This window comes from Lipophrys pholis (assembly GCF_963383615.2).
Source record: "Lipophrys pholis genome assembly, chromosome: 21".
Lineage (NCBI taxonomy): Eukaryota > Metazoa > Chordata > Actinopteri > Blenniiformes > Blenniidae > Lipophrys > Lipophrys pholis.
In genome coordinates, this window is record NC_137649.1 from 19,294,331 (window position 1) to 19,316,281 (window position 21,951).

General features: G+C 42.8%; 1 protein-coding gene across 1 annotated transcript in view; it reads left to right on the top strand.

Moving 5' to 3' along the window:
* The window catches only part of klhl29 (kelch like family member 29), a 244,400-nt gene that overhangs the window by 15,816 nt on the left and 206,633 nt on the right, over positions 1-21,951 (top strand). The gene's annotated exons all lie outside the window — the stretch shown is intronic.

The window sequence follows — 21,951 nt, forward strand, 5'->3', positions numbered from 1 at the left end:
CCTTGCTGGGGTTCAACGCTCGCTGGGGGGGCTTCAGGTGTAAAATCACTGCCTGGTGTTCGGTTTGTGTGCCGCGGAGGGCTGCTCGCACTCACTCCTGATGTGGTCCAAAGCTGCGGTAGTCCAGGCGGCGTTCGGCTCTGGCAAATTACTGCCTACCATTTAAATGGCTCACCTGCAATCACACCTGCAGCTCGTGTTTTTACTGTTAACCGCGGTAGGTAGTTACATTTGCCGGGATGCTGTTGCTGGTAGTTCATGCGGGAAAAAAAAGCACAGAATTGTTAAACTGAAACTGCTTAGATTTTTTTCCACCTATAAACACCACTTAGTTGATTCAAGTATCGATATTTTAAACCAAATGAGCATGATGTTAGGCTTTTGTGCACTTGTGTATTTTTCTCTGCCTTAGTCATTCAGAGGCAAGTATATTCTGACAGAGGTGGAGGCCCAACTTACAAGTGTGCATCCATGAATTGTTTCTGACGACTGTTCCCACTCCTCTCAGCAACTGGGCCAAGGTTGTTTTTTCGTATTTTCATCAGTTCTCAAAAGCACAACCAAGTGAAGCACTACAGTACACGCTCATGGTACAACTAATGCTTTACAGGCTGGTTTGGAGGTTTCTTTCATACCTGCAGTAGTTTGGGCCAACATGTCCTCGGTTTTGATTTTTCTTAAATTGTCAGAAATGTTGGGAATGGATATGGGAAAATTCAATCTTCGTCAAAAATCTAATACTTGATTGAGTATATGCCGGTGGTGTTAAGGAAATTTTAGTTCAGGGTCCACACACAACCCAATTACATCTTGACTGGTTATTATGGTGCTATTTTACCAGTCTGGCCCAAAGTTTTCTTTGTTGTGGTGGAAAGTATACATGAGGAAATTTTTCTATAGCTAAAAAAAACAAAAAAAGAAATTATTAGTACAGAAAATGACTACAATCTCAACGTAAATCCAATTTTAATGCAAACCTCTGGTGCAAAATACAATGGAGTCTGAAAGATTTCTCAGAATGCGGTTGTATTATTCATGTTTTTACAAATTAAAAGACTTTGCTGATATCTCAGCCCCGCTCACAGTGTGGCGCCGTGTCCGCTACTCTTAAGAAAAATTTTTTCAAAATCGTTTGAATTTCTTTACAATTTACTTTGCTGGTTTGGTGGGCTGTATTGGAGCCACTTGCGGGTCGGTTTTATTTATGTTTGACACCCTTGGTCCACGCTAATGTTGGAACATAATGTGGCGTTAACATGTAAAATAGGATGAAAAGTCATGTTTCCGTCAATGTAAACCTCACAAAGCGTAACAAAAACCACCAAAATAACTCAAACTTGCCAGGACAGCATCACTGGTTTCATCTTTAGTGTTGTTTTTCCGTGAAAAATTAACAAAGTAATACTTTGCTTCGGGTCCTCACTGTGTTTTGATGAGTCGGTCGGAGGATTTCTCGCGATTTTTGGGCTTTTTTTCCACAAGTAATAGTTTTGGGCAAAGGTTGGTCTGTGTTTCAGAAAACCTCACATGATTGCAGTAATGTGTCAAAGGCACAACAAAAAAATCAACTCACTTACCCACAAATGTTTTTTATGGCTTCGAATCCTTTTACAGCTAAATGTTGAACAAAAAAACCCCCCTAAAATACAAGCTGAAAAGTGTGTACTCTTCTCCGCCCATTGTCAGTTCAGCTTGTTAAAATATCACGGAATATGGCTCACACATGAAACTCGTATTATACTTGTGAATTTTTGAGTTTTCAGTCAGTTGAAGTTTGGACAGACTTGACCTGTACCTTTTTTTTTTTTTTTATTATTGCTCCGTATCATATTCATTAACTTACAAGACTTGGCAATAACTGGCTATATGACACGAACCAGAATTAATATTTGTTTAATCTTTTAGTGGGATAGCACAACAAAAGTCCAGTATTTGATACCCAGTAATCAACCTGTCTACCCCCTGATCGTAAACGTCCATGGGAATATCCTATAACCAGTGGTTACCCACCAGCTATAAGGTGTCACCGTCTGTCTCCGCTCACCCATGAACCTCGGAGTGGTTTTGAGATTTTCCATTAGTTGTTATGTCTGTTCTTAGGCCAAACAAACTGCAGCACATTTAGCTTGAGATTTTCAAACGGCACCGGTGGAGTTATTTGTTGAGCCGCCAAGTCTGTGTTGTTGTTGTTGTTCTGATTTCAACCGAAAAGAGTGAGCGATCCAGAGTTTGCCTCGACCACTACAGACGTCCTTTGTGTGAACGCGGCCTAAATCCCCACATCAGAGCACGAGGGAAAAGGAGTAAAAAGAATTTCTTCTCAAAACACAGGTTTCAAAATCAAAATGATCCGAAATATGTCACCGACTGCCAAGTCTCCGGTTTCAGTGTAAGCTGGAAAGAAACACACAGTAAGTTGATGTATTTTTTTTATTTTTTTTTTGTCTTCTCTCAACCACATACCTTGAGATGTAATGGTCATCATCGCCCGTGTTTGCCCAGCAGTGTTCTGTTTATGTTGGGCTCCCAGACAGTAAGTCGGAGCTGTCTGCCAGAATCATTCTCAAGGCCACCTCAAGTAATGATAGATGACAAGCCTGTGCGAGGGAGAAAACTGGTCCCCCCGGTAGCACGCAGAGCCGCTCAGACAAAGGTGCCATCAGCCGGCACTTTCCCTCCTGCAATATTGTGGAGGAAGGTTTTGGGCGTGGAGTTAAATAAAAGACTTAAGGGAAGAACTCTGCAGCAGCTTAATGAGAAAGAAAGTGTTGGGTCTCCTGTTGTTGGGGGGGTGGGGGGGGGGGGGGGGTGCAGTAAATTACATTGAGCCGAGCGCAGTGACTGGCTTCTCAGTGAATACTAATAAAAGCCGGTGGTCACCTTGTTTAAGCCAAACATAAAGTTCCAGGTTTGTGCTGTCGTGCAGGACTAACTTTGACTTTAGGCTGGACATTAAATTTTCATCACTCTATTATTCATAGGTCGTACACGAACAGCGTTGGAGGACTGCTTGGAAATACTCCCTGGATCAGTGGGTTCAGGGCTCATATGCCATATGTTGGCCGAGGTGGACCGCCGTCCCCTCCCATTACTATAACTTGGGGAATGTGCGAAAGATGAATACACAGAGCAGGTTGTGTAAAACTGACCATTAACTCTGTGACCTTGTTCACAAATGAAGGCAATGAGAGGGAACGTAAAGGAAAAAGCCACATTTTTCTCAAATTGGGGCTGCAGGGGGTGACGGATAGCACCGCTAACATTGGGTGAAAAGCAGGATACGCAGAGTGGAGGTCACAAGACAAACGCAGAGAGACTAACACTCAAGTTTAGTGAAGTGAAAACGCAGATTTTTGTATTTTCACTTGAAAACGGGGCCTAAAGACACGATTATGGGTCGTAGGAAGAAACTGAAAAACCCACATACACACTGGGAGAGCATGCTTGTATCACCATGCAGTAGGCCAGAGTACACAAAGGAAATGGACATGTACATGTAGAACATGCAAACTCACATGATAAAACCTGAGATTGGAGTCAAACCACGGTTCTCTCATTTTAAGTCATTTCTTTTACATATAGGATTATAAAAACTGCACTTTTGAAATAGTTTTTTAATATCAGCTAAGAATTAAACTAAGTTTGAAAAATAAATAAATGGAGACACTTGGCTTCAGAAGAAATATAAATTTCCTATTTGAATTATTCTAGTATGCTTACACATAAAAGCAATGCAAGTCTTCTGAATAATGTCATATACTGTATATATATATATATATATATATATATATATATATATATATATATATTTTAAGCATTTTGCATTGCAAAGTTTATAAGTGGCTTGAATGAAGTAATGAAGAGAAAGTTTTTAGTCGTGCTTCCCGTTCCGTCACGTCTTCCCCCCCGGCCAGTTTTCAACACAGTTGAAGGTAGAAGATGTTTTTTTTTTTTTTCCCTTTTTTTCTTTTCCCACCTTTAAATTCAGTGTTAAATGCTGCTTTTAAAAAAATGCCTCGATAAGCTCGCTTGAGGACAGGCATCTGCCTACAGCCATATTTAAACCAAGGAGTCTTTACCTGCTGACAAAGGGGAAAAAAAAAGCTGTTAGAAAAGCAGTAATCTGGACGCAGTACACTGAAGTATTTAGCTGTGGAGACAGAAAATTATGTGGCGCTATCCTTGGTATTGGCATGTTCTAAGCAGAAAAGTAACGTCTCTAATGACCTGACCTCTGACCCGACCGCCAGGAAGCGTATGTCTGATATTTTCTCTGCAGCTGAGCGGGAGCGGGCGAGTGCGGCGAGCAGGGTCACAACCATCCAGCCTTCGCAGGGCACCACCACGGCCTTAATGATGGAAGCGTCTCCCTCTTTTGTTTCTCTCCCCGAGGGGGTGAGCACGGGGCTCATTCGCGTGCCATTACGGGACCACAACGGAGGCGGAACATAAACGCACATTCAGCCGGCTTCAGTTCGCCGTCGAGCGAAACCGCAGATATTCTTGTCACATAAACAGTGAGCCATTGTCTCCCGCACGCCCCTGGAGTGATTAAGACGTAAGGCACAGCGGGGGGGCCGGCCCGCGGTTAAAAGAGCATGGAATCTTAAGGGGGCTGGCAGACACAAGCACACATACATACGCGCAGCAGGGGTCTTAACATGGCATCTTATCCAGGCCATTGAGGCTAATATCTGTGAATAGGCCATGCTGGCACTTTCAGCAACGCCATCAGTGTTGCGGCTTTTCCTTAAAATGCCCTCGGGGACCACACAGCTTGCACGCGTCACAAGAGAAAGCAGAAAGTATGGAACTGCTTCAAGTTCAGTGTCCTCGATTGAGGATTTTTAGCATCGTCAGATCATGTTGGGCTCGGATGAGAACATTTTTGTACTTTGCGGTAACAAAACATGTACAAGGCCTGCCTGCTTTGGCTCGCCATCATCATACTGATGTTTAAATAACACGTTTTATAACCTTTGTGCTGCATTTCAAATGGCACATTGTAAATTGAAAAGGCTTCAACGAGACTTGTTCTATTCATTACAATTTCAGTCTGGAAAAAGTGTTTTCAGACAACTTTCTGAAACCTTTTTCTTTCTTTTTCCCTGTAAAGCACTCGGTGTCTGAAGCCTTTGTCTTGCTTAAACTATTTTGTTTAAGCAGAGGAACTCTCTAAAATTAAAGATGAGGTCCTTTGATAGAGCCGCGGTGACATTGAGCTCAAGATAAACACCATGTGACAAACCCGACGCGAGCAGAAAGCATCAGACCCATCATTGTTTTTAACACTGCCAGCTGCAATTTATCGATGGAGCCGCACGCCAAAGGAATACGTGGGTTTTCTACAAAAGCACACCTGCAACGGAAAAAATTCTAAATGAATCATTCAATTCAGCAGCCTGACAATGACAAACATGCTATTACCAACTTGTAATCATTTATTGAAAAGCCCTGGAAGAAAAAAATAAAATAAAAAATCTCCTTACATTCCATGTTTAAATTGCCAATTTGCAGGAGGAATGTTCGGAGACATGACGCAAAAGGAGAAAGCTGCAAAGTGTTCAGCTTGTCCGTCCACCTCGTCCATTCATCTAGGAACTCCTGTCCACTTTGGTTTCACCTGAGCCCTCCGTGTGCTGAAAGCTGCACGTGCCCTCTGGTGAAGATGTCCTGCAGCCTTCTGATATCAAGCCGTCTTGGAGCACACCGCCTGTCTGTCCTGTCGGCTGCCTTAAGCACATCCACGCCCGTCGAGCTTGGCCTCTATGCAAGCGACGGCGTATTGATTTTTCATACCGAGCCTCGGTGCTCTGGCTGCATATCAAAGCTCCCCCGCGCTACATTAGTTGCATTGCTCTGGTAAGATGGTTATCACAACAGATAAGGTGTATTTAATGACAGGAGAGACTGGAACTGATCTCGGCGGGCTGAACAAGTGAAAAACGCATCGTTCTCGCGATTTCTTTTCAGAAAATTTGATAATATCAATGTAGTTAACGTGTTCGGCCACTTGTGGGTGCTATTTATTACCTTCGCAAGCTGGGTGGCCGAGAAGGTTACGTTTTCGTCTGTCTGTATTTATTTAACAGTTAAACATAATTAATTGGTTTGTATATATGTATTTTACCGACTTTTTGCAAAAGCTACTCGCCCAAATTGCATGACATTTTCCGGGGAAATTTTGCAGAAGAGCCTGCAGACTCTGCTCAGAAAAGCCTCATGCAAGTCGAAGGACACACGGCCGGTACAGTGAAACTGCGATTGGCTCATTAAATCACTTAAGCGAAATTATCCCTGGTTCCAGTTCAAGCCTTTCTGTCCTAATAACCACAACACAATTGAAGTCATTTAGGTGCTAATTTAATTTAACATTTAATGTTAATATTAAAAAAAATAAAAGCAGTTTTTTGGGTATTTGTATAAACTGAGTACGTCCTCCCCAGTGACACTTGACAGCCGAGCACACACAGAATAGAGCCCACACAAGCTATTATGCAACATCTGAGCTGGAGTTAATGAAGTTATTGTCGTTCCTCCCTACTTGTTGTGTGCTGAACTTGATTGAGCTTTTCAAATTTTTCTGCTGAGTCGAGCTGTTTTGCAAGCAAAAGGAAGAAAAAAAAAAAAAAAAAAAAAGCAATTTCTTTCCTCCTTTTTTTCGCCTCCTGGGTCGAGCTGTTGTACACTACTACGACTTCCAATCCTGCATCAATTTATCGGTGAAAAGAAACACACACACACACACACACACACACACACACACACACACACACACACACACACACACACACACACACACACACACACACACACACACACACACACACACACACACACAGACGATGTGAATGGCTTTGGTCCAGTGGCTCCAGACCTTGTCAGATTTATGGTGATACATTTGAAAGGAAGCAATTTTTATGCCTGCTATGAAAACTCCTTTTTAACCTTAATTACATCGCAGCTCTGCGAGGACCAAATGTTCTCTGCTGAAATTAATTTCCCAACAGGGGCCCTTATCAAAGGACTCAGATGTACCTTCTTATCATGTGTGGTCAGTCCCGCTGTGTGAAATTTTACTTTGAATTAATTGCAACTATCATTTGACAAATTTCTTATTTGGATATCTCTTCAATATTGACATAAGCCTTTAATAGCCATATGCAGCGTGCCGCTCATCTTGGTGCACATCCCTGTTGGGATGTATGCAGTGGATGTCTTGGATGCTTTCAGTCATATTTAATTGCACATTCGAGAAGCTGTCACAGAAGAAAAACAAAGTGGTTTCAGTATGTAACGTCTGTGTAAATACATATATATATATAAAAAAAAAAAAAAGCAATACACTGATCAAACATCATGCACATATTTCACAATTTCTAGTTTACCTGGGTAGATTTCTCATTGATGTAATCAATCAATTACAGGAATCCAGAGTGTTCAAACATGAGGCATGTGAGGCATGTGAGGCAAAATCGGCGTTCCAATCCGGCCGGCAAACAACCAAGCAAATTCTATACATTTCAAAGACGGCGTCATTTTTTTAAAACTGATTTCTAAAGAGTGCACACAACACAACACTGAGACCCGTTAGAAAACAATACTTTTTGGAATTTTCAAGGTTTTTGCACAGTTTTATTTTACAGTGTGCGATATTTTTATAGTTAAATGCTTTAATCAGACAAGCCGTGTGGAATGAAATCTCAAAACTGTGCCTACAATTTCAATGACACATTCCTATTATTGCCATTAATGTGCAATTATTAATTCTAAAGAAGCGGAAAGAAATTCCAAAGTGACCAAATACGGTCTCTTGCCCAATAAAGTGGTGAACTGGACTTAAGTCATTTATCAGAGCAGCTCCAGGTGGTTTACAGTTATGCAGGTACATGGAAAATTCTTTACCTACTCTCTGGATTTTTAGTAACGTAACCAAGGAGTTCCGTTGCGCCTTTTGATCCCCAGCTTGCACATTTTTTGGACTTGCACGAGCGTTAACTGGATCCCCGTGCAGCTTCATGGATGGCACACATGCGGTGCAGATGTCACCGCGGTCACATGGGGGCTGAAGTGAGCGTGCATTCCTCCACCACATGTGCTCTTCTCAGACCCCCCCCCCCCCCCCCCCCCCCCCCCAGAATGCTGAGGAAAAAAAAATAATCAAGCTTCATCTTAAGCTTCTGCTGTGTGCTAAGACGATGCTGGTCCACATCAGCCTCGACACGCGCGTCTCAACCCATATTTCTTTCCAACTTTCCAAATCCAAGAAAAAATAAATAAACAAATAAAAATGTTAGCGCCGCTTGTAAAATTGATTTTGAGATTGAAGTTGAGATTTGTGTTGGTAAAAATACTTCACTGTATAATGCGGGGAGTCTGTGCGGTATGCAGCGAGTGTCGGGCCGGGGGTGTTGTCTGAAGTGCACTCGGGGCTTCAGATGAGCAGGTGTTGTTGGCTATAGAGAGAGTAGAGAGGGGAAAAAAAAAAGAAGAAGAAGAAGAAGAAGCCCTCGTCTATACGTGCTGACCTCCAGAGACCAGACGAGCCGATGAAAGAAGAGCAGAGCTGTCGATTAAAACTCGGGTCTCTCAGGTGTTACTTCACAGATGCCACCTCCAAATTTTGTTTAATGCACTTCAATCGCAGCGGCTGACAACAGCTTGAAAATTTCAAAGCGTCTCGTATGTATTCACTCGAGTCTGCCGCACATCTCTTCCTCTTGTCATTTTGTCTCATCATGTCACTTATGTTCCACTCGGCTGGTTTTCTTGTGGATTTTTTTAATTTTTTTTTTTTTTTTGTGTCAGTCCTCTGTATTGCCAAACTTCCTCCTCTTCTGCTTTTGTCAAGCTTACAACCACCCACTGAGCTCAGATTAGAGGAGACGCGTCGGAAACACAACGCCACCGAGCCGCGCGCCCCGGAGCAAAGCGCGATGGGATGGAGGAGCGACGTGTGCAATAACCCCACCACTGCGTTGTCGCGGCTGAGTGGGCCGACCGTGTAAGTGGCGCTGCCCCCTCCCCTGTAATTGGCGTGAATCGAATTAGGACGTATGGCTGCAGCTGCATTCTAAAAGCGGGAGTAATACGTCTTTATGAGATTCTCCATAATCTTGTTTTCTCCGCAATCGCTGCACATATGTTGTCCTGAATCGTGTCTGGTAACAATCAGAGGATTGTTGTCAGTCCATGCATGACTTTTGTGCTTCACCTCATGATTTCACCTCTTTACGCGGCACATAACGAGGCATTTTATTGGACGATGCCATCCCATACAAGCAGTTATATCGCCTTCAGCTCCGATGGGGGAATTGTTTATGAGTTCCACGTTTTAATTATATAGACCAATACTGTTTTGATCCGTGTCTATTTCTCTGCTCCATCACCAGGAAACCAGCAGCGTTCAAACTGGTTGAAGTCGTATTGAAAAGGGAAAACTAAACTTTGCTCAATGTCCACACGAGCAGGTTTTATATGGAATTTTCAAGACTTTCCAGGCTGTGTTTGCTAGAAGCAAGATTTGTTTCAGTGCCATGGTTTGAGAATTAAAAAAATAAATAAAAAGTGCATTTTAAATGTGACAAACGGTGTTACATTTCCAAACTTTAATATGTGAAACATCGTGCAAGTGATGTATATATGCCCAAATATATGAAACTGAAAGCTGTAATAGAACAAACGGAGGAGACACATTGTTAATTTAGTGTGTTTTTCAAGAGTAAATTGATGTCATCCTTTAATCTCCAATGAGAGGGGAAAAAAGTACATTTTTCAAAATTTTATTAAGAATTTTATCCTATTTCTCACTTTTGGCAACAACTTGGAACAACTTTTTGAGGTGGAAGACATACTTCCTCATCGTCTCTGGGGAATTAAGTTTCTTTTTTATTTTTTTTTTGACATGCCTGGAGTGATTTCCTCACATCCAAGCTGAGAGCTGACGGGGTCACTAACCTGTGAGCTTCACTCCCTTTTCCCTCCCTCTCACATCTCAGCCATGCCATCCACACTTTTCTCTCTCTCTCTCTCTCTCTCTCTCCCCTCTTCTTCCTCCCACTCCTTCTTTTCAAACTTTCTTTTTTTATTCCTTTTACTCAATCAGCCACTTCGGGGCTGAGAGGCCTTCTTGTTTAGTCGTGAGAAATCAATAGCCATTACGGGAGGGGGAGAGAGAGGGAGAGAGAGAGAGTGAGAGACTCCTATCCCTGTCAGTCTGACCCTGCCTGACGGCTGTCATCTCCCTTAATTGCTTTGCTAATATCATACCCACTCAGCCTGGATCTAGGTCAGCAGGGCCCCTCTGCTGGAGCTGACTCGCGGCCGTCCTTCTCCATGATCTCTCCCGCTGTTTGTCTTTTTTTAGTTTTTTTTTGTTTCCCCTTTAGGGCCGTCTCAGTCAGAATAGAAAGTAGGGTCTGAATGTAAGGAAGGCACCGTGTGTCTTGTGCGGAGATGACCCCCGCTTTAGATTAATCCAATCACAGTCTTTTTTTTTTTCTTTTCTTCCTGGCAGTAGATAATCATTTATGCACCCAGCTCTATTTTGGGATGAGAAATAGGCTCGCCAGAATTAACCTTTCTATTTCCCTCAGGTGATGCTGGATGTGTGTGTTTTTCTTTTTTCTTTTATCTTTGTCTTCCATCTTTCTGCTGTTTGCACCTTTAGGTCAGACCTCAAAGCTTCTTATGAAGAGAGAAGGTTAACATGGATAACTTAAGCAAATAAGCCTCTCGCTGTTTGCTTTCTGTGTTGGTTTTGATAATTAAAATGGCAGAATAATTTATTTCCGTCACAGCGACGCACACCACTCTGTCTTTTTTTTTCTTCTTTTTCTATAAATGGGACTTGGCATGACAGGACTGACTATAAATTTAATGCAGTTGACGCAGTAAAAAAAATTAACTATTACTGCTGTTATTTAGCGGTGGAGAATTGTGTTTGGGAAATTTAAAGCTGCCGTCAGGCACTTTTATGCACAACCGTTTATTTAGAAGCAGTAAAAATAAATTGCCTGTTTGGCAGTCACGGATGGGCAGGATGATATGTCAGAAATGTAAAATCAGCAGCCACCCTTTTCTTTTGCCCTTCTTATTTTCAAAGTGTTGTGTAATGAAAATCATCCCGGAGCATGACTCGGTCATTGTCGCGTCACTCGGTGTTAAATCAAGCCTGAGAAGACACTTCTCTGATTGTTTAGATATACGTTATGAGGGTGGGTGAAGGGGGGTAATCACTTTTCTCTTTATCTCATTTCATTATAAAGCAGCCCAATGAAGTCTGGGAGTACATCCTGGTTCTTGCTGCCAGTTCGCCCTGGTGTGCCGTCTCGAACCGTTTGATGCTTCAATTATTTTCACGGTAAAGCAGACTTGTATAACAAAACATTTTCTGAGATGCAAGTTTATTTTTGCTTCCAGCTTTGCTTGGCAAACTGTCCACTGGCTACAGAAAGTAGGCACAGTGAAGCCTGTGTTTCTGGAGGAGGAGGGGGAGGAGGCCTGTGTGTGTGTATGTGTGTGTGTGTGTGTGTGTGTGTGTGTGTGTGTGGTGTGTGTGTGTGTGTGTGTGTGTGTGTGTGTGTGTGTGTGTGTGTGTGTGTGTGTGTGTGTGTGTGTGTGTGTGTGTGTGTGTGTGTGTGTGTGTGTGTGTGAGAAGCAGCTGTTTTTATGCCTTTGTGGAAATAGCAAGATTTTCCATGCATGTCAGTCTGTCTATAATAATTCTGTGGTATCGAGGATGTGATAACTTAATCACACAAAATAGGATCAATATTTTATCTATTGCGCAGCACTGTACCGCACCCTCATGCAGAAACTGAGCACAACTATATGAATGCTGAGGAAATCTTTCTGGAAGACACTCCTGTCTTTGTCGCGGCGGTCTCTGAAACCCTGTCCCCTCTCCATCTGCAGCTCCTCTGTTTGTTTACGTCCACCGTCGTGGCCAGGGGCAGCCATTTTAAACAAGGTAGCAAAGCACAGACGAGGGACGGGGGGCTAGTAATTGTGTCAGCGGCAGGGCTCTGAGCCAGGAACTGTCAAGACCTCATACTTTCCCCCTGCTCCCGGTTTAATGGAGCATGTGAGGGCCGAGGTGGCGTGCGGCCCCGGCCCCGGTCTTAGGCGCAGTTCATACGGCCGCCCGTCCTTCTGTGATGGGCACAGGGGAACGGTAAGCCTCAGGTAGAGCAGCTGGAGAAAGCATTAGTGTAAGACCCTTCCCGCTGTTTGCCGTTTCAGCCTCGCTGCCCTCCGTTTGCCTCCACGATGTGACTCTTCTTCTCATGACCTTAACAATAGCAATCACCCTGCGTTGTGCCTCATGTTATATTGCTGCACATTAGCATGAACGCACAACCTCAAATGCACTTACAGGTGTAAATGAGCATTTCAAATCTACAGTTAACCGTCTGCCGATCCCTCCCTGTGGGGCCAGACACAGGTTTATTTATTTTTTTTTTTTTGTACATCCTCCCTTGCTTGTATATATTGGCCTACAAATTCCTCGCGCGGTCCAACAGAAGCTTTCCTTTATCGTAGGGAGTGAAAGTCCAGCTGTCACCCAAACTGTTTGGTTTGGAGGATCTTGAGAGCTGAATAGAGTCAGGCCCCTCGGGTAGCGCGGGGCCTGTTGTTTTGGAGCAGCCAACGGTGGGAAAACTGCCCAGATTTCTCAGATCTGTGGTGTCACCGCTCGAACCACACCGAGACTTGGGACTAATGAGCTTTTGACTCGGTGAGGCGCATTTCTGATTCACTTTCTGCTCTCTCCACGCCGGCATTTTTTCGCTCCCAATCAACTTCCCTTTTCACTGAATTTCATTTCTTCACCACATGCCCCACTGCCCTCGTATAAGAATATTCGCTTTATCATGAATACCAAGTTTATTATCTTCTTAAATACGCCGCACTATAAGTGAATGCCACGTGAAGCGAAGAAAAGCATGAAGTGGCATGGAGGACCTCGTTGGAGGCAAAAACTTTTTTCTTCAGCCGAGTAAACTAATGTGAACTATCACTCTTAGAAATGTATTTAGTCTACCTGTTTTGCTTTTTTTTTTTTTTTTTTGGAGGAGTAAAGGTCATCTCTTGAGTCTCGGGTCCTTTGGGTCCTTTAGATACAGCACAAGCAAACACAACCTTTGAGGTCTTCACTGGAACATCGGGCAGATGGAGCACATTCAATTTTGCATGCGTTTGTTGTCCCCACAGGAGAAATACAACACTAGATCCGAGGAGCTCCTGGCATCTCATGCACGGTTATTATTAAGTTAAAACTGATATTGTTGTGATACTTTGGTTTGAGGCGATTTCCCACAAAAGTACAGGCATTCCCGCTAGACTGTGAGCTCGCTGTACTTGGGATGTTAGTATACAAACATCATTATGTTAGCACTGCGATTGTGGGGATGATTGTACAGGCACGAGCCTGCGCTGTACTCTTGAGCATTTCTAAGAACATATAGGCAACACTCAAGTCACAATAAGTAGACTTGCTCGGCCTGTACAGTATAATGCAATCCAATATAAGTGCTCTAGTAGGAATTTTACATTTGTTAAGCTCAGGAACATAATAATGTTATTGTTCATGTGGATTAAAGACGTAGTCGAAGGCAATGCCGCTGCACTGGAGTGTATTACATTGAAAGCATTTCTAATTTTGTTCCTTTCTGGCATTGTAATGATGCAGCCTAATATTAGTAACCCTCGGTACACTGCAGCGGAGTGCAGTTCAGCACGGGTACAAACGCTTATATTAATAAAGAACATGTTGTTAGCTCAAAGCCTCTGTGGCCTTTTCAAACTAAACTGAACACTAGCATTGAAAAGGTGTAATTTAGGTTGTATTATTTAATATTTGATAATGAAATTGTACACACAGCTGCAACTAAAACGCCAGCAGACACTTGCTTATTTGTCAAAGGCATTAAGCTTCTTGTGACTTCAGGCTTAATAGTATAGCAAGTTGAAAACCATTGAGCAGAAATGTCAATGTTGAAGCCACTTATTTTTTTTTTTTTAATCTGTGTCTCTCTATTCATGTATGCATGGGCGTGTGTTCATATGTTCGATTTCATGTTTGCATGGTGAGTTTAGAGTTGTCGGGTGTTTAATTAATGTCTAAAATGAGACAAGTTTCAAGTCTGCAGCTTCAGTATTGACAGTTATTGACAATCTTTGCCAGGAGAAATGAAACTGTAATGAAACTAGTGTTTCACCCGGCAGTCTGCAGAGAGCGAGCGAGCGAGCGAGCAGGAGTCCAGGAAATTGTGCAGGTGTTTCCAAACGCATTGTTTTATCACTGTCTCCTCTCTGCCTGGCTCGGCCCGGCACGGCTCGGCTCGGCCCGGCTGTGTTCTCGTGTTGATTAGCCGCGGCGTGCCTGGTGGTGGCACTTTTCGCCACTCGCTCTCTCGCGGCGGAGCGCCATCTGCAGCGCTGCAGATTCGGCGTTTGCCTCACACTCACCAATCTCATTCAGATGTGAATGCCAAAACAATCAGATAGGAAGACACTGACATGAACACATGAGGGTGAATTTGTGAGTCAAATCCCCCCTTTTTTCTTTTTTCTTTTTTTTTTTGCTGCCCGGCATCCTGGTAAACAGATATTCGAAGATGAGCTTGTTGAATGACGTTTTCTTCACTACGCAAGGCCTCAAGCCCACAGGGGAAAATAAACATTCGTATCGCATGGAAATAATCACAAGGCTGTTTCAGAAAGATCTTTTCAAATAGCTTCAGCATTATTTTCATATATCTATATATATTCTTTATTTGTATGTCCCTGAGGCTTTCCAACAGTAAACAACGAGTGTATCGAGCTGCAGGTTATCACATTTTGACATCAGCAATTGACTTCCATCAGTGTTTAGATCGGAGTCACCATTGATGGGGGAAGAATGGAGGCATGTTTCTCTCACAAAACCCAGCCATCCAACAGCAATCTTTTAAAAAGATTTTGTGAGTATTCAGGGAATTGTGTGTTCACCTGATCACGTCTAGCTCAGGGCCAAAATACTCAAAAACACAAGAGGCAAAATGAAATTGCTTCAATCAGCTCTCCATCATTTTTGTATGGAAAACCGAGTGGAAACGGAGGGTAAACCGTGACATTTCACCCCGACTACAGAAAGAGAGTGATAAAAGGTCTCCCCCGTCACGTCTCTGGGTCTTTATTGTACCGGGAGAATAAAACCGGGGCTGGGTTTCACGCCTGGCAAGGCCACGCGGGCGGTGTAAACCTGGTGAACTATGGTAATAATCTGCAAAACACTGCACAGCCAGAGGTGAGATGTTATCTCGCTCACGCAGGGTAATGGACAAAGAAAATGTTTCACTCGGGACGTCAAACGATCCAGTCATTTTGAAAGAAAGCTTCAGTATGCAGGCGTCAGTCTGTCTGTCCAAATATGCATGGAAAATCTTCAATGCTCTATACTGCGAAGAGTTCCCATTTGTAGAATGTAACAAGTTTTATTAGCAAATTTCAAGTTTCAGTAAGTTTTTTTTTTTTCTTTTTTTTTTCATATGTACAATAAAAAGGTGTTTTTTTTCCCCAGAAATGAATAAAGCATTTAAAATTAGGTGTTATTTGCTTGTTAAAGGAAAAACAAAGTGAAAATGATCGTCTCAGGATTCAGAGTCTAACGAGTCCAGATATCTCACTTTAGTCTCACTTGTCTGGTGATTGTGCCTCATAATAGGTGTGATGAGACGTTCTGATTAGAAACTAAATATACTTAGAGAGTTTTTGCTCGGTGTGCATTTAAAGGTCTTTTTTTTTTTCCCAGCCACTGCCTCACATTCCAGACACTCAGGAAAACAACTTGATGGATTGCCGTGAAACTTGGCACAGACGTACGTTGTCCACAGGGAAGGATCTAAACCCCCAGACTTGTCATACTGCACCACATATTTCTTTTTGTTGTTCTCAGTAAAATGTTTGGAAAACTAATGTACAAAAATGCAGATAATGTTTTGATGATTAGAGGTTGGTAAAACCCATTAGCTGGGGTTCAAATCCCACCGCTGTGGGTCTCTGAGCAAGGCCGTTACCCAAACCCTGCTCAGGTTTCCTCAGGAAGACACGCGGCATTAAACTTATGCTAAACACGCGTAGCACATGATCCGCTGAGGCGACTGCGGATGGGAGCAGCCCTAACCAGCCCTCAATAAATATTTGCAGCTGCAGCTCAACATATTCAAACATTGAGGTGTTATTTTTACATCTACGTGATGAAACATAACACATTGTGTAACTTCCCTTTGACCTGTCGCGTGTGTGTATAATTGAACAACTTGGAGTTCTCAAAATCGTGTCTTTCCTTGTTCAGCATCATCCTTTAATAATATATGACATTGCTTTCGAGCTGTTGTGTGTAACACATGCGTGCACACACTATAGGCTATAATTCAATTTGGCAAATAAAGCTTGTTCTATCCGCGAAGCCAAGAATAAACTGGAAGTTAGAATCCTGCCTTTAGTTTCCTACAATCATACACCTCCTACATCTTTGCACGTCTTCATACTGTATATATATTTATCTCTGGAGCAATAGTGGGTAGACAAATTACCTTTTAATCTCAGTAAGCTACAAGCGTGGTTGTTTTGGTTTTTTTTTAAATTGGTTTTGGTGGATTTGGTGACAAAAATAACTTTTAACACCAACACCTAGAATAATTTGCAAAATTAAAATAAATTAGGAACGCTTATATTCGTGGATCATTGGGGAATGTGCTGAAGGATGTATGTTTCATGACATTCACAGGTCTGAATATGTTAATGGTTTATTGTAGGGCTTTCTTTTTCCTTCTCGTCAACAGCTGCTACCTTGACCAGGGCCTACTTAGAGGTACTTGTTAATATCGCAATGATCCATCAATCCATCAATTCATCTTTTTTTTTTTTTTTTTTTATCAGCCAAGACAAGTCGCCATCATCTATCTCAATGATGCACCCTTGAAATAACATTAAAGCTTTGTGCCATTGATGGAGAACAAAGTTTATACTTTTTTATTGCCGAGTCATGCTCCTTCACCTACAACGCACCACAATGCACCTCATTTTCATACACACACACACGCACACACAAACACACACACACACACAAGCATAAATGAGTAAAATTCTTGTACATTTGCTATTTAAACAGCGTAGGCACTGGACCAGAAAATGACAGTTGCGCTGGGTTTAAAATGAAGCCCTCAGCCTTGTTGACACTGAAGTGTGGCACTGAAAGTAATTCAGCATTCAAATCCCACATTTCTGAATTCTGCTTCCCACATTAGTGTTTAATAAATAATTAAATTCCAAAGGTTTTTTTTCTTTCTTTTTTTAAAATAAATCTTTCCCGCTTCAACTTTACTCCCCCAGGTGTGAGTCCGTGCGCCTGTTAAATAATAGAACAAGTCCTCTCTCCGTGCTCTGACCCCTAAATTTTAAATTCCACTGTTACTCATGACCCAGACAGAGAACTTAAGCGAATGTGATATTTAATGAATGAACAACAGGATAGCTCTTCTTCCAAAGTCTCCGGGTCATGTTAGATAGATGTGCCTCAAATTATATTTTATGATTGGGCTAATTAAAGTGGCCAGTCATTTTTTATGTCCGTGGCAGGAAGCTTTAGTACCTCCTTTTAGGCGAACGGGGAGGGAGACTTTGGAGAAAGAACGAGCTGCTTCCTTCATTACTCAAGTGCTCTTTTATTCCTCCAGCGTCAACCAGTCAAACAACCTTTAAATTTGGGTACGTTTTAGGTCTCGTTGGCAGTTTCCAATGAGATGGGGATATTACATTTCTGTGTCTGTTTAACCTGAAGCTGGAGTCAAAAGCTATGGCATTTCATGCTGTTTAATAACCGAGATCTCTCCTCATAGAGTGAGGGGAAATGGCCATCCAAGAACTCTTACTCTTTATAATAACTAATTAGTGATACCACTAAAATATGTTTATTGTGTAATTAATTACCACCAACACATTATAGCTTGTCCTGACTGGAGCCGCCCGTCGACTGGTCCGCTCCCGCTCTGAGCAGCTGCGATGCTTTAGTGTCCCCATGGTTGTGATTTGATATGAGATTCACTAGACAATTTCCAGTTTATTACTGCTGTGTCCAGGTAGTCCCTGATAAGATTAACCAATGTCTATGAATCATTGCTGGAGAGTGTTTGAGGCGCCGGTCAGCGACGGCTGAGCGTGTATATCCAGGATTGTTCAGCGGAGCAGCACCGTGCCCTTGTGATACGAGCAACACTTTACAGAAACTGCTCCCCCCCCCCCACCAGATCGCTGATCCACGACTGCCGTGATAATGTTGTGTTTCTGCATCGGCTGCCGTTCGGACCGGCCACACGCCATGATCCCTGATCTGTGGAGAAGGCTGCGATATGCCCGTGGGGAAAACACTCTCCGGCCCCAAACCCAATTTCTCCTGAAAGATTGAGGAGGCCAACATGTTCTGGGCAAAGCGTCGAACTCTTTTGTTCCCGCTCTTGTCTTTTAATCACATCAGGCTTTTAATTCTTTCATGAACTTCCCTCAGAAACCGATAACAGAGCTGTGATCACTGATTCGATCCCCACAATCTTGCCACTGTGCTTCATAGTTTGAAGGGATGCTTATTTCTCCAAACCACTTGTGGTAATGGTGCGTTTGTTGGCTTTGATTGATGATTTTTATTTATTTTTTTATTTTTTTTCCCCTTTCCTTGCCTCCGACTCACCCTCGCGCACAAATGTGAATCCACACATACAGAAAGAGCTGATGAATTATGTATCAGAGCTCTGGAAACAAACTAATCAATATAAAATGTCTAGCTTCAGTATTGATCTGATATGTGGTACACGATGGCCATGAGGAAGAAATCACATTCTACTGAAGTATATATGGCCCGTTATGTGCTACACATGTAGCGCAGACGTAGAGAAGGGTGCAGAGGGAGCCCTCATTGCCCTGCTGTTTTGGCAGCTATCTCGAATTCAGGCAACCAGAAAGGTGGGTTTTTTTTCTTCATCCAGCCATACATGGATTGATTGATGGACTGGTATCAGATCTGTGTGTCCATGTTTACATCATGCTCCCGTGGTCTCCCTTTGCTTGGCTCTATTCACCTAATCCTGACAGGTGAGAATGTTGTTCATGTAGTCCGTGTGGGCTGCTGCCTGTGATACAGATAAACTCCCGGAAATCAATAACCTCCTGCGTCACTCTCGCATGTGCACGCTTCCCAACCTTTTGCCTCTAAAAGGTCACTGGCTGCTCACTCTTTTCACCTCCTCATTGTTCAAAGTGTGCTTTGTCCGGGTCGAGCTGGAAACGGCAGCAGCAGGCCTCCTCTTGTTTGATTAGCTCTGAGATTTCCTTGAAAGATGGATGATTCTTACGTCCTTGACTGGCTCGCAATAAGCGCTGCCATACCCTCCCTCTATCCGGCATTTCGAAATCACCGTTCTCTGTTTGACGCCAAGCAATTACTGGAGATTGTTTCTCCTTTGTTGTACATGCTGGTTGGTACTGCGCACCCCCCCCCCCCCCCTTTTTTTTCTTGGAAAATAGTGTCCTGCTTTTCTATCTCGACAGATGCACAATGCTTGAAGACGGGCCTGATTCGACTTTAACCGCAGAGATTGATAGGTGTTTTATGAGTAAAAACAGTGTAAAGTGTTGACAGTTGGATTAATTTAGTTGTCTTTGCCATGTGTAATCTTCAGATGTTCTGAAAGAATAATTACTGTTTATATACACGGCCAGTCAAACGTTTGAACGCGCCTTCTCACTTAGTGTTTTTTCGTCATTTTCACGACTATTTACATTGTAGAATCTCACTGAAGGCATCAAAACTATGAATGAACACATATGGAATTATGTAGTAAGCAACTTATATTTTAGATTCTTCAAAATATCTAACCCTTTGCTTTTATTGCTGCTTTGCCCACTCTGGTGCAACGCTCCATCACTCTCCTTCTTGGTCAGATGGTCCTCACACAGCCTGGAGGGGTTTTTGGGGTCATTGTCCCATTGGAAAAAGAAATGCTGGTCCAACTGAACGCAAACTAGATTGGATGGCGTGTCGCTGCAGGATGCTGTAGTGGCCATGCTGGTTCATATGTGTTAATTCATAGCGTTTATGCCTTCAGTGAGAATCTATAATGTAAACAGTCAAGGAAATAAAGAAAAAAACATTAAATGAGAAGGGTGTGTACAAACCTTTGACTGGTAATGTAGATGTACAACTTACCCAGAATAGTTCTGCCAATTATGCAGGTTGCCAAAATTTGATAAGAAGATTTTAATTAAATAGAACAGTAATCTTTACCAGGGAAAGATAAATGAATCAGTCTTGGATCCAAACAAACAATGCTGAGCTTAACCTGCAGCTTGCTCTTTCCATCAGTAACCGGTATTTTCTAATCAAACACATAATTTTGCAATAATATAAGGCAGCTTTTTTCCAGCAGCCCCACTCCAGCCACCGGTAAATGCCTGATTCATCTTATTGACTCGAGAGACATCAATATGAGCGCAATGATGTATAATGGTAATGACTGACGACTGAATAAGAGGTATAGATAGCTGGAGGAGAGTGACCTTGGCATTCAAATGAAAAGATGAGGGGAAATAATAATCAGCAGCAGCATGCCCCTGATGACTGCGCTCCAAATGGTGAGCTTCGCTGATGCACTGATAGAGAAATGTGCTTCAATTCCTCCTCCTTGTGTATTCTATTATGTGAATACATTCCGAATTATGTAAGTCAAACATGTCCGCTTATGCACCAACTCATGTAAGTGGTAAGTGGAGTTGGAACAGTCTCGCTGTGTTCTTGCATGATTTGACATATTCATCCGTTCCCGCTGACAGTCAGCTAACTGGGACCTGGTGTACACAATAGTTTCCAATGAAAATGCATCGTTTTTTCGTCTTCGTTCTTAGAGAAGTTTCACGTTTACACAGAAATGACAGAAACGCTGAAACTGATGTCTTTGGCGGTGTTGGTTGTTTTTGTGATGAAACCACACACGCCTGCGCGCAGAGAACAATACCTTGTAAACATAAACAATAACATGTACATGTATTCGTTTGGACAGAGAGAGAAATTGGATTGCTAGGTGACTCTCAATTTCCGGCTGCAGTACGCATGAGCAGTAGCAGCATCTCCGCCGTCTGCACAGAGATGGAGTCGGAGCGTTTATCAAGAAGTTGCATTTCTGTTCCCGTATCCACAGTTTTTCAGTGGCTGCGAGCACTGTTGTCATATAAACCGAGACCACAATGCAACTTGATAATGGGGCCATGTAGGCTGCTTGCACATTGGTGGAAACATGGAGTGTCTTGCCCAAGGACAATTCTTCACCATCAACCTTTGCATTGGAAGAAAACTTGCTCCACCAACCCAGCCAAGGCCACACCTGTGAATTTTCCATTGCTTTCAGTGTTTTATCTTAAAAAGATAAACATTCAGTTGGAGAAAGTGCTGAAATCCCAGTAGTGGTCTCCAAAAGTTACAGCAATAATCGAGGCAGCGCTCCAAACGGCTGCTCTCGGTCTTTTTGGCTTATTGATATTTATTTGGGTCGTAGCACCGCTGGGATTGCTTTGATACCCAAAGAGCACGGACGCAAGATTGTTAACGGCGGGGATATAGACGTCATAGGGCTCTGCGGTGTTAACAGTCACCCCAACCGTCTCAGTGACATTCAGCAGTTGGAAATGGCATTTGTGACATTCACTGAGTGAGAGTAATATATTCACCTCGGTTGGCTCATCGAACCCTCACAAGAGCCGACAGCTGCTATAAAGGCTATGGGCACCAAGTATTCTCACACTGTCAACAGCATTCTGTAGCTGGGCTCCATGATTTTATCACCCAACAATGGAGTGAAAAGCCAGTATTACATGGCACATGCTTTATTTAGCGCTCCTAGTATATGGGGTGGCTTTTCT